Genomic DNA, 12,316 nt, shown 5'->3' with positions numbered 1-12,316 from the left:
ATGTCGGAACGTAGGGAAGGCCACCAGAACAGACGTGAAACAGCCCAGGACAGCTGATTCTTTCCAGGATGCCCCGCGGTCTTGGAGTTATGGTAGGTTCGCAACAACCGAATGCGCAACTCCTCAGGCACAAAACATCTGCCGTTGGGTCTCCCAGAGGGAGCACCAGATTAGGCCGCCAAAATCTGCTCACCCAGGGGAGAGGTCAGGCTGGTGCGAATGGCGGCCAGGATCTGATTCGGAGGTATGACCGAAGTCGGAATCGACTCCTCCCTGGACAGCTCGGAGTACTGCCGTGATAGGGCATCCGCCCTGATGTTCTTGGAACCGGGTAGGTAGGAGACCACGTAATTAAAACGTGACAAGAACAGAGCCCATCTGGCCTGACGTGGTGTCAATCTCTTGGCCTCAGAAAGGTAGGTCAGATTCTTATGGTCCGTCAGGATGAGAACCGGAACCACCGAACCCTCGAGCAAGTGCCTCCATTCTTTAAGGGCCTGCACGATGGCCAATAACTCCCTGTCACCAATCTGATAGTTGCACTCCGCGGAAGACAGTTTCCGGGAGTAAAACCCACAAGGAAGCAGAGGACCCTCTGGTGTTCTACGCTGAGACAGAAGGGCGCCTACTCCCGTCTCAGACGCGTCCACCTCGAGGACAAAGGGCAACCCAGGGTTGGGATGCGACAGAATCGGAGCCGACACAAAAGCGGACTTTAGGGCCTCAAAAGCTCGGATGGCCTCGAGCGGCCAGACCTGGGAATTACTGCCCTTCCTGGTCAGATCCGTGAGAGGCTTGGCCAGCATGGAAAAGTCCCTGATGAACTTCCGATAATAATTGGCGAAGCCCAAAAAGCGCTGCAGGGAACGAAGACCACTGGGCTGGGGCCACTGTAAGACAGCCGAAACCTTCTCAGGATCCATGGAGAACCCCTCAGCGGAAATGATGTAACCTAAGAAGGTTACCTGGGATCGGTGAAATTCGCATTTCTCAAGCTTACCGAACAGCTTGTTCTCTCGTAACCGTTGCAACACTCGTCTGACATCCAGAATGTGAGCCTCCATGGATTCAGAATATACCAAGATGTCATCCAAATAGACCACCACACACTGCTGCAACAGGTCACGGAAAACATCGTTGATGAATTCCTGAAAGACTGCGGGCGCATTGCACAACCCAAAGGGCATAACCAAGGATTCATAATGACCGGTCCTGGTGTTAAACGCGGTCTTCCACTCATCGCCCGCCTTGATCCTTACCAGGTTATATGCCGCCCTCAGGTCGAGTTTGGTAAAGACCGTGGCCCCTTTAAGGCGATCGAACAGCTCGGAAATCAAGGGTATCGGGTAAGCGTTCTTGATCGTGATGCGATTGAGACCCCTGTAATCGATGCAAGGCCTCAACTCACCGCCCTTCTTTTTCACAAAGAAAAATCCAGCCCCTGCCGGGGACGAGGATTTGCAAATGTGTCCGCGTGAAAGCGCCTCCCTCACGTACTCCTCCATGGCCTCATTCTCCGCTACCGACAGTGGATAGACTTTGCCACGAGGAGGAACGGCACCAGGTTGTAACTCTATGGCACAATCGTATGGGCGGTGCGGAGGTAGGGCAACCGCGCGCACCTTATCGAATACATCCCGGTACTCCTCGTATTCAGGAGGCAACAGAGAGTCCGAGGAAGTACACAGCAACTTGACAGACCCATGGATGCAACTAGCCCCACACTGCGGTGACCACGAGAGGATCTCGGCCGATCTCCAATCGAAAGTCGGATTATGCTTCTGGAGCCAGGGGTACCCCAAGACCACCGAGTAGTGTGGAGACGAAATAACCTGGAGGCAGACCGACTCTCTGTGAACGGCACCAATGGCTATCCCCACTGGAAGGGTCTCATGAGTCACGTGTGGCGGCAGAAGGGGTCTGCCGTCTATCGCCTCAAGAGCCAGTGGGGAACCTCGAGCCTGCAGAGGAATGGAATTGGCGGCAGCGAACACACTATCAATGAACAAACCACCAGCACCAGAGTCCACCAACGCCTGGGTCGTCACCGAGCCCCCGACCCAGGAGAGGACAACAGTGATCAGTGGTTTGTCAACACGGGAAACCGGGGACGAGGAGACTCCACCCAAGATCTGCCCCCGACAGGATCTCAGGTGCGAGCGTTTTCCCGGACGGTTCGGACATGCCAACCGAAAATGCCCACCGAGACCACAGTACATGCATCGGCCCTCGCGTCTCCGGAGAACCCTCTCCCCCTCGGACAGGCGAGCAAACCCCAGCTGCATGGGTTCACCCCCAGACAAGTCATCCCCAGGAGGCGTGGGAGGAGAGGGAGGCACGGGTGGGACAGCAAACGTAGGCGCCAATCTGTTAGAAGACCTCCGCAGGCTCTCCTTAAAGGAAGGTCTCTCCCTGAGTCTGGTGTCAATCAAAATCAGGAAAGAAATAAGAGACTCGAGCTCCACTGGTAGGTCCTTAGCTGCAACCTCATCCTTCAAGGCATCCGAGAGACCATGAGAGAAAGCAGCGACCAGAGCCTCATTATTCCAGCCCACCTCTGCTGCCAGGGTACGAAACTCAATGGCGTATTCAGCTACGGATCGTGAACCCTGTCTGATGGACATAAGGAGCTTCGCAGCAGAGGCAGCACGAGCCGGCACATCGAATACCTTCCGAAGAGAAGCAACAAAACCGGAAAACTCGGCAACCACCGGATTGTTGTTCTCCCATAAAGGGCTGGCCCAGGCCAAGGCCTTGTCCGAGAGCAGCGAGATCAAGAAGCCCACCTTTGATCTCTCAGTAGGAAAGGCATGTGGCAGCAACTCAAAATAAATGCCCACCTGGTTAAGGAAACCTCGGCACTGAATTGGCTCTCCCCCAAAGCGCTGTGGAAGAGGGGCAGAACCGGTCATACCCCGAAACACCGCAGGCGCAACAACAGGTGTCGGGGTAGACTCTGGCGCAACAACCGGAGCGGCAGTAGGAGCGACAACCGACCCATCGGCAACGGGAGCGAAATGAGCCGTGCGTTCAAGCAGGGTTAGCAACGCCACAGCGAACCGACCCAACAGGTGATCCTGCTGATCAAGTCTGGCAACCAGCATGGGTAGCGAGGATGGCCCTGTACCGTCAGAATTCATGGCTTGGTCCTAATGTCACGGAACCATGAACCAGACGTACAACAAGAGATAAGTGAAAAATAAGAAGGCTTTATTGAAAATAAAGCTGTAAAGCAAAAGTCCAAACGGATGGTGAAACCGAAGCAGAGTCTTCGAGAGGCCAGGGGTCAGGAACCAGAAGGGTAGTCAGACGAAGCCAGGATCAGGAACCAGCAGGGTAGTCAGACGAAGCCAGGATCAGGAACCAGCAGGGTAGTCAGACGAAGCCAGGATCAGGAACCAGAAGCAGCAGCAGTCTTAGAAGCATGTGAACACAGGAGGACCAAGCAAGGAACTGAAGCCACAGACCTCCTATATATATGAGCTAGGCATCCAGCTCCTCCCAGTGGGAAGGAGGAGCCGCAGGGTGGAAGGCTACAAGAAACCCAGAAACCAAGATGGCCGCCAGCACATGTCAAACGAAGGAGAACAGCAAGAAGGTAAGACCATGACAGACGGACACTAAATAACTTGACCAGCTAAAGCAGTAATGACAGATTTGGATGAATATAAATGTGAGGCCTATTTTTTAGGCGCTGGGTGACAGGCTCAACTTGCCCCTGATGTAGTATATGGCCAAAAAATAACCACACTATTGATTGTTAAATGCACTTTGTGACAGGCTCAACTTGCCCCTGATGTAGTATATGGCCAAAAAATAACCACACTATTGATGGTTAAATGCACTTGATGAAAGCTTGACCCTGATGTAGGATATAGCAAAAAATAACCACACTATTGATGGTTAAATGCACTTGGGTGACAGGCTCAGCTTGCCCCTGATGTAGTATATGGCCAAAAAATAACCACACTATTGATGGTTAAATGCACTTGATGAAAGCTTGACCCTGATGTAGGATATAGCAAAAAATAACCACACTATTGATGGTTAAATGTACTTGGTGGCAGCTTGTGCTGGCGTACCACAAGCCACAAAATGGCCGCCGATCACCCCAGAAAAAAGTGACTGAAAAACGCTCTGGGCAGCGTAAAAACACTGAGCAATTGAATAGCAGCAGTTCAATGATCCACAGCTGTAGATCGATCACTGAATGAAGTCTTTTGGAGGAGTTAATCACTGCCTAATCTCGCGCTAACGTCGCAGCTGCAACCTCTCCCTACACTTGTATCAGCAGAGTGACGTGCAGCGCTACGTGACCCAAGCTTATATAGAGGCTGGGTCACATGCTGCACTGGCCAATCACAGCCGTGCCAATAGATGGCCTCTTGGGGCAAGTAGTATGATGCTTGTTGATTGGCTGCTTTGCAGCCTTTCAAAAAGCGCCAAGAAAGCGCTGAACACCGAACTCGAACCCGGACTTTTATGAAAATGTTCGGGTTCGGGTCCGTGTCACGGACACCCCAAAATTCGGTACGAACCAGAACTACAGTTCAGGTTCGCTCATCCCTATCCTTGACAGCAGAAAAAGGAGGGGTCTACAAAATCATTGAAAGTTCCTGCTGCATCTACATTCCGGACAACACTGCCTGATGGAAGGATCACCAAGGATCTGAAGAAACTGATGGACTTTATCAAATGAACTGATGGGAAAAATTCTGAAATTAATATCATGGCCAGAATAATGTTTTGGGAACTGGTTCAGCAACTACAATGTTATTAGAATTTGGTTTTAACAGGCTGTCATATAGTTCTACATTTTAGGAAAATTGTTTTGGAAAATGTATAATACATCCATGCCCACACTATGTATATGTGCTGTGCCCCTGTCAAAGATTATTCCATCCTTAAGTAAATAAAACCTTGTTGATGGTTGCGGGGTAAATAGGACAAGGTGAAGGCAAACCCGAAAGGGAGTTGAGGGGACCTGGTGAAGCAATAAGGAAAGTCCAGCTCTTCGCTGTTTAGGGCGTTGGGAGAGTACCTCACTTTGCCTGTTCACCTTTGGTCTATTTCCCGCAAAAAGGGATTTGTGAGAGATGGATTTATTATTCTATGCATATATAATGCGAACATTCTGTAGTACACATTTTTTTCCACTAGATGGCCGCAAACCATATGTATGAGAACGGATTACATTACAGTTTTCAAATATACCTATAAACTCAGTTGAAGTTGCAGAAACCACTCCTATCAGGTTAAGGAGCGAATAGTCTCTTCTTAAGGAACACCCCTTTTGTGATGTCATGTCTGCTATTTAAGTCAATGTACTGTGAATAAAGGGTCTCTTCTACCATGGCTCAGGGAAGATGGGAAGATGCTTTCATGAAACCACCTAGTGTGTCTGGTCTCATTATAAAGCAGTATGGTGTACACATACTTATTCTTCTAATTGATGTGGCACCACACAAAGAAGAAGGAGAAGCGCATGAATTGCGCTAACAGTATCTGCAGCATCATCCTAAAACTTAATCCGATTCAGGGAGATTTCTATATACTGTTGGAAACACGGTATCATCTCCAAAGAACTGAATTCAGTTCTAGGCCGGTATGGTTAGTTTTATATATATATATATATATATATATATATATATACAGTACAGACCAAAAGTTTGGACACACCTTCTCATTCAAAGAGTTTTCTTTATTTTCATGACTATGAAAATTGTAGATTCACACTGAAGGCATCAAAACTATGAATTAACACATGTGGAATTATATACATAACAAACAAGTGTGAAACAACTGAAAATATGTCATATTCTAGGTTCTTCAAAGTAGCCACCTTTTGCTTTGATTACTGCTTTGCACACTCTTGGCATTCTCTTGATGATCTTCAAGAGGTAGTCCCCTGAAATGGTTTTCACTTCACAGGTGTGCCCTGTCAGGTTTAATAAGTGGGATTTCTTGCCTTATAAATGGGGTTGGGACCATCAGTTGCGTTGAGGAGAAGTCAGGTGGATACACAGCTGACAGTCCTACTGAATAGACTGTTAGAATTGGTATTATGGCAAGAAAAAAGCAGCTAAGTAAAGAAAAACGAGTGGCCATCATTACTTTAAAAAATGAAGGTCAGTCAGTCAGCCGAAAAATTGGGAAGACTTTGAAAGTAAGGGCTATTTGACCATGAAGGAGAGTGATGGGGTGCTGCGCCAGATGACCTGGCCTCCACAGTCACCGGACCTGAACCCAATCGAGATGGTTTGGGGTGAGCTGGACCGCAGAGTGAAGGCAAAAGGGCCAACAAGTGCTAAGCATCTCTGGGAACTCCTTCAAGACTGTTGGAAGACCATTTCAGGGGCCTACCTCTTGAAGCTCATCAAGAGAATGCCAAGAGTGTGCAAAGCAGTAATCAAAGCAAAAGGTGGCTACTTTGAAGAACCTAGAATATGACATATTTTCAGTTGTTTCACACTTGTTTGTTATGTATATAATTCCACATGTGTTAATTCATAGTTTTGATGCCTTCATAGTCATGAAAATAAAGAAAACTCTTTGAATGAGAATGGTGTGTCCAAACTTTTGGTCTGTACTGTATATATATATATATATATATATATAGATATATATAAAATTGTATTTATAAAAGAGGAAAATCTGAAATAGACCATATTTGGATTTAATCAGACATTTGTCAGCTGAGAGAAATCAGGTATCAAATTGATTTAAAATATAAATTGAGGGGCATTGTTATACTAAGGCATAGTAGTTAATATATATACTTTAGATTATTTTGACTTTCTTACTATTTTGCATATCATTGATTGAATTTCAATTGTCACCCATTTTCTTATATATTAGTTTGCACCGTATTATTGTTATTTAATAAATATATATTTTGATATACCACCGCCTTCTTTTTGTCATCTAACTTAGCGCAGATCACGAGCTCGTTTTAGGTTGGTATTTATGATAATAGATTAGAATCTCCTTCATTACAGATTCTAATTTATTCACATAAATAACATAGACTGTCAATCGGAGACAGCATAAATATTCTGACATAATTGTAGGTCCCACCAAGATCTGCCTAGTTGACACAAAAATTTGGGGTTCAAAATATATATTTGATAAAGTTATTGTGGTACTTGTAGTGCAAAAAGTAGAAAAATGGCTGAAGACAATGGTGAGGCAAGAAAGGCATTGCAGGCTGGTGCAGAAGCAAACCCTGATATGCAAAACAAAGAAAGGCAAGCATTAATGAAAGATCAAGTATTACTGCATATTCAAGATAGATTAGAAATCAAAGGGGATTTAAAAGTATAGGGAGCTATTCTGCAAGAAACAGTTGCAGAATATCCTAATGATATTTGGACTAAGGAATACAGGTTTGCTGAGTTTATCTGTAGGATTGCTCAAGCTAAACACAAAAAGGATAAGGATACGATGATCCTGAATTCATGCTTGTAATTTGTGAATTCGCAAAACAATTAGAAAAGGCGAAATATAAAAATTGGCAACAGGCTGAAGAAATAAGTGAGATTGAAGTTAAGGTCGCCACAGTTTCTGGTGAATTAGCACAATTATCCGCTAAATTATCAGAATATTGTGACAGAGATAATCACCATAAAGAGTTGATAAAAAATCTTGAATGGAAATTACGTGAAATCTCTAGTGAATTATCTGAATGTCAAAAATCTAATGATGATCTAGAAAAAGGAATGCAAAAGATTGTATAATGACAATAGAAATAGCAAAAAGAGCTAGACAGACAGGATTTAACATCTCTGCCATATAGACGGGAAGAGTCTGCCAGTAAAGTAAAGGTTAGACATTCAATCTGGAGGTCAGATGCAGAAAGCGAGTATTGTGGCCCTTCTGAAGGAGAAGAACTAATGTCTCTGAGAGAACATTCTCTTCCTAAGTTAAAACCCATATCACCCCCTAGGTCTACAAAAAGTTTGTCACAGAAAGCCTATCAGCCTATGATAGATACCAACAAAGTGATCAAGTTTCTAAAAGAGTGAGATTTAATAGTTGTATCTGCGCTGTCACAGTATGTCCTTTCTCTGTGAACAACTGTGCACAGAGCCGCTGCAGAATACCTGAAAGATAGCGGTTGCCGCGATCCACAAAATAAATATATTTCAAATATAAAGGTGAGGTATCAGTGCTGGAAAAAAGACATGGGGCACAATTGAGTAATGAATACCTGTACAGCTGGATGTAGGTCCGGGGATACTCCTAGTCCAGATCAAATTTTCGTAGACACTAATCAGTGTGGGGAGAGTAGCAGTTCTTCTTGCTCAACTTCAAAAAAGGCGTGCGCAGCTCCGGCCGGCAGCTGACGCGCGCACGAAGGAGCGTGATGGTGAGGGAATCCGGAAGCGCAGCGTGTGACATCACAACCGTGGTACGGATACTTCCGAGGACCAGAAACCAATCCAATGCATTTCGAAGCCGGCAGGCTTCTTCGTCAGGGATGGTTGCTGTGGTCAGTCCTGTGAAGTAAATAGGAGTCCGGTTCCCATGGTAACTGTTGTCCACTCCCACACTATTGTTTTAGATCTGTTTATTAAAAGGAGATATGAGGTGCATCCCGGTGGTTCAAAGTTGCTATTACTTGTCTGTGAGAGATATGTTATTTTCAGGGGTGTTATATTAGGGGTATTTTATTGTTAAAAAGCGAATAATTCAATTTCTTGATTTAAACCCCTTGGGGCTAGGCTGTTCAGTCTGAAGATCCACTTGCTCTCGCACCGCGACATCTGCTGAATAAAATCTCTGCCTCTTATATTGGGTTTAACCCTTTCAATGCCCCCAAATGTGGAGCCGGAAAAGGTGCCCCCGTGATATTCACTATATATATATATATATATATATATATATATATATAATAAAAAAAGTTTAGGGGCAGCACACAAATAAAGACTGGTGCAATACCTTGAGACAGACCAAGGACCTGGTCTTGTTAGATATGTGCAAAAATAGGCCAAGGCACCCATGTGGTAACCGCAACGTTTCAGCTCACTCAATGGAGCCTTTGTCAAGCCATAATACATAGTGCAAAGTCAAGTGCTTATATAGCATACATGATTAGCAAAGTGATTACATAATTATACATTAATATCCATAAAAACAGTGTTAAAAACAGTATGCAAAAAGTGTACATGATTTTATAATAAGTGAAAACAAACAATAGATCAAAAAGTGCTATGTGCCAATGTTATATACATAAATTCATATGTTTACAGTACATATCATATAGGACCCTTAATTAATCAATATCGCATCCCAGGTGTACATAATTGTGTAAATTAAAAACAAATAGCTCATTTATTTCAAAGTTCTCACATGCAGCTTGAGACGGCAGGACCTGGTCGGCGTCCGAGACTTCGTATTACGCAGGCGTGGAGTACTTCTCATCCCGCGAGAATATCCTATCCCATAGAGAACATAGGCGCCCACAACCAAGATGGCGACCTAGCACTAAGTGTCAACTGAGCATGCTCCAGCCCATAACAAGGTGGATGCAGTCTGCCGATCACATGACACCGTCACATGACCGCCATTCGCACACAAGAGCAATCCATTCTGCAGTATTTATTTTATAATTACTTAAGGAAGGGAGTCAAACAATAGTATAAGTCGGGCTAGTGACATGCCGCCATTTGTATATCCATCTGTATAAAAACAAAAAAATAAAAATAAATTAATAGAATAAATCAAGTGGTTGCACATGTAAAAAGCCTATGCGAGAGAGAGAGATCAGGAGACAGAATCCAACAGAACAAAGGAAGGGAAAGGAAGGGGAGGGGAGGAAGGAGAATAGGGAAAATGGTGAGAGATATCCTTATTACCCTAAATTCCACATTGAGGCCTCTGGGCTTGAGAGTTTGTAACTCAAAGATCCAGTAAAGCTCTCTTCTTTTTAAACGTATGGTCCTATCTCCACCCCTTCTGGACAAAGGTACTTGCTCCAGTATTCTGAATTTCAAATCACGCTCAGAATGTCCTGCATCTTTAAAGTGTTTGGACACAGGTAGGTATAGTGTACCTATGTTGGTTCAGGTGTGTTTTGTCCCAAGTTGTTTCCCCAACATACCACAGGTTACACGGGCATGATAACAGGTAAATCACATATGTGGAATCACACGTAAGGTATTGTTGGATTCTAATTACTTTACCAGAGGCAGGATTCACAAAAGATTCATTCCTTATCATATAAGGGCAATTGACACAATTGCAGCACGGATAGCAGCCCTTGCGAGTGGAGCCAAAATACATCCTGCAATTAACTCTGGAGGACCCAAGATCCGACTTGACTAATTTGTCACCTAAATTTCGACTCCTGCGGAAGGAGCACAATGGAGGAACCCTAAACTCATCTATATTGTCAAACCCACTGGCCAAAACTGACCAGTGTTTCCTGACAATGGATGAGACCTGTGGACTGATAATGCTATAGTCAGTGATGAATGGAATCCTAGGCACCACACTTTTGGGCCTCCTTGGATCTCCATTCTTGTTTTAGTTTTACAGATACTGTCGGAAATCAGACTCTTGGGGTATCCCCTAGTGTGGAATTTAGTAGCCATCTCTGTTAATCTCAGGTCCCTGACAGAGCCCGTATCCACCATCCTGGCTACCCGCAGCATTTGGCTGAGAGGCAGGGACTTAATCATAGGTCGTGGATGATGACTTTCATACCTTAATAGGGTATTTTTATCCGTAGGTTTTACGTATAAATCGGTGACCAACTCATGTCCACTAATAAAAACCTCTGTGTCAAGAAATTGTAGCTTTTCTTTTGAGTGCACCAAAGTGAACTTGACACTTGGGTCAATGTCATTCAAAAATGAGTGGAACGCCATGAGGTCCTCTGTGGCGCCTACCCATACCAGAAATTTTTTGTCTATGTAGCGCCACCACCCCAGCACATGGCTGAAGTGGCGGCACCCATAGACAAAGGACTTCTCAAGATGAGTCATATATATGTTTGCATAGGTGGGCGCCACATTGGACTACATCGCGGTCCCCCTCAACTGGACATAGTAATCATCTTGGAATAGAAAATAATTCCTGGATAGGATGAATCTCATCAATGTGAGCAGAAATTCTTTACACTCCTCTGTGTAATCAGTACTACGCAAGCACTGTTGGACAGCCAGGAGGCCCAACTCATGCTCAATTGATGTGTATAGGCTACACACGTCAAAAGATGCCAGAGTGACGTCTCCAGGTACCCTCAAGTCCTTAATTTTGGACAAAAATCGCTAGTGTCCCTGATATAGGACCTCGCGGACACTGCAAATGGCCGCAAGATCCTATCCAGGAAGACAGCTGAATTGCAAAATAGAGACCCCCTACCAGACACAATAGGCCGGCCAGGGGGGCCAACTGATTTTTATGTATTTTAGGGAGGGTATATAATATAGGCGTTGTTGGTTTATCACAGAGTAGATAGGTGAACAATTTCTCATCTATGATGCCGCCAGCTCTGGCTTGCATCAGCAAATCTCTGAGTTCCTTCAGCAGTCCAAATTTTGGATCATGTTAGACTTGCTGATAAACTCTCACATCTGCCAGCTGTTCTCAATTTCTCAATATCTCTTCCTACTGCTAAAGTAAATGCTTTAACAGAAAAATAATGTATCACAGGGTTAAAATCACTCTTAATAAATAATCCAGTGCCATGTAAACTTAATTCACTCAACCCCCTTATCTCAGTCAGTGGTCTGTCCTGTTGCCCAGCAGCCCACACATTTAACTTGATCATACGAAAAACCTTTGAAGGTCCAACTCAATGTTGAACCAATTGGTTTTGGCAACAGGGCAGTAGAACAAACCCTTAGTCAATACATCAATCTGGGTATCAGTGAGTCTAACTGAAGAGATTTTTACCACTGTGTTTTCTTTTTCACAGTCCTTGTTCTCTGTATCCTGGACTGTTTTTCTCTTACTCCATTTGTGCTGGCGTCGCCCCCGCCCCGCCGGGTATTCTTGTCTCTGGACTTCGCTCAAGGAACAAGGAGCTCCGCCAGCATTGGATGATTGGGTCTCAATCTTATCTCTTGACCCACGATTGACCGGTTTCCTGTTGTCACCTGTCATATTGAAACCTCTTTTATTTCCCATAGGCCTCCAATTTTTCCTCAGATCCCCTTTCCAGTTATAGATGTAACCCGTGGAGTAATCATCCATGTCTCTTGACCATTTATTTATTTCCCTTGCCTGTAAATCACTCCTGAATTTATCAAAAACCAATCGGCTTGTAGACATATAGGTATCAAAGTTCTCTGTGGTTAGCATTTGCTGC

Source organism: Bufo bufo, chromosome 2 (assembly GCF_905171765.1).
Source record: "Bufo bufo chromosome 2, aBufBuf1.1, whole genome shotgun sequence".
Taxonomy (NCBI): domain Eukaryota; kingdom Metazoa; phylum Chordata; class Amphibia; order Anura; family Bufonidae; genus Bufo; species Bufo bufo.
The sequence above is the reverse complement of the archived record's forward strand: the minus strand, read 5'-3'. Positions refer to the sequence as shown.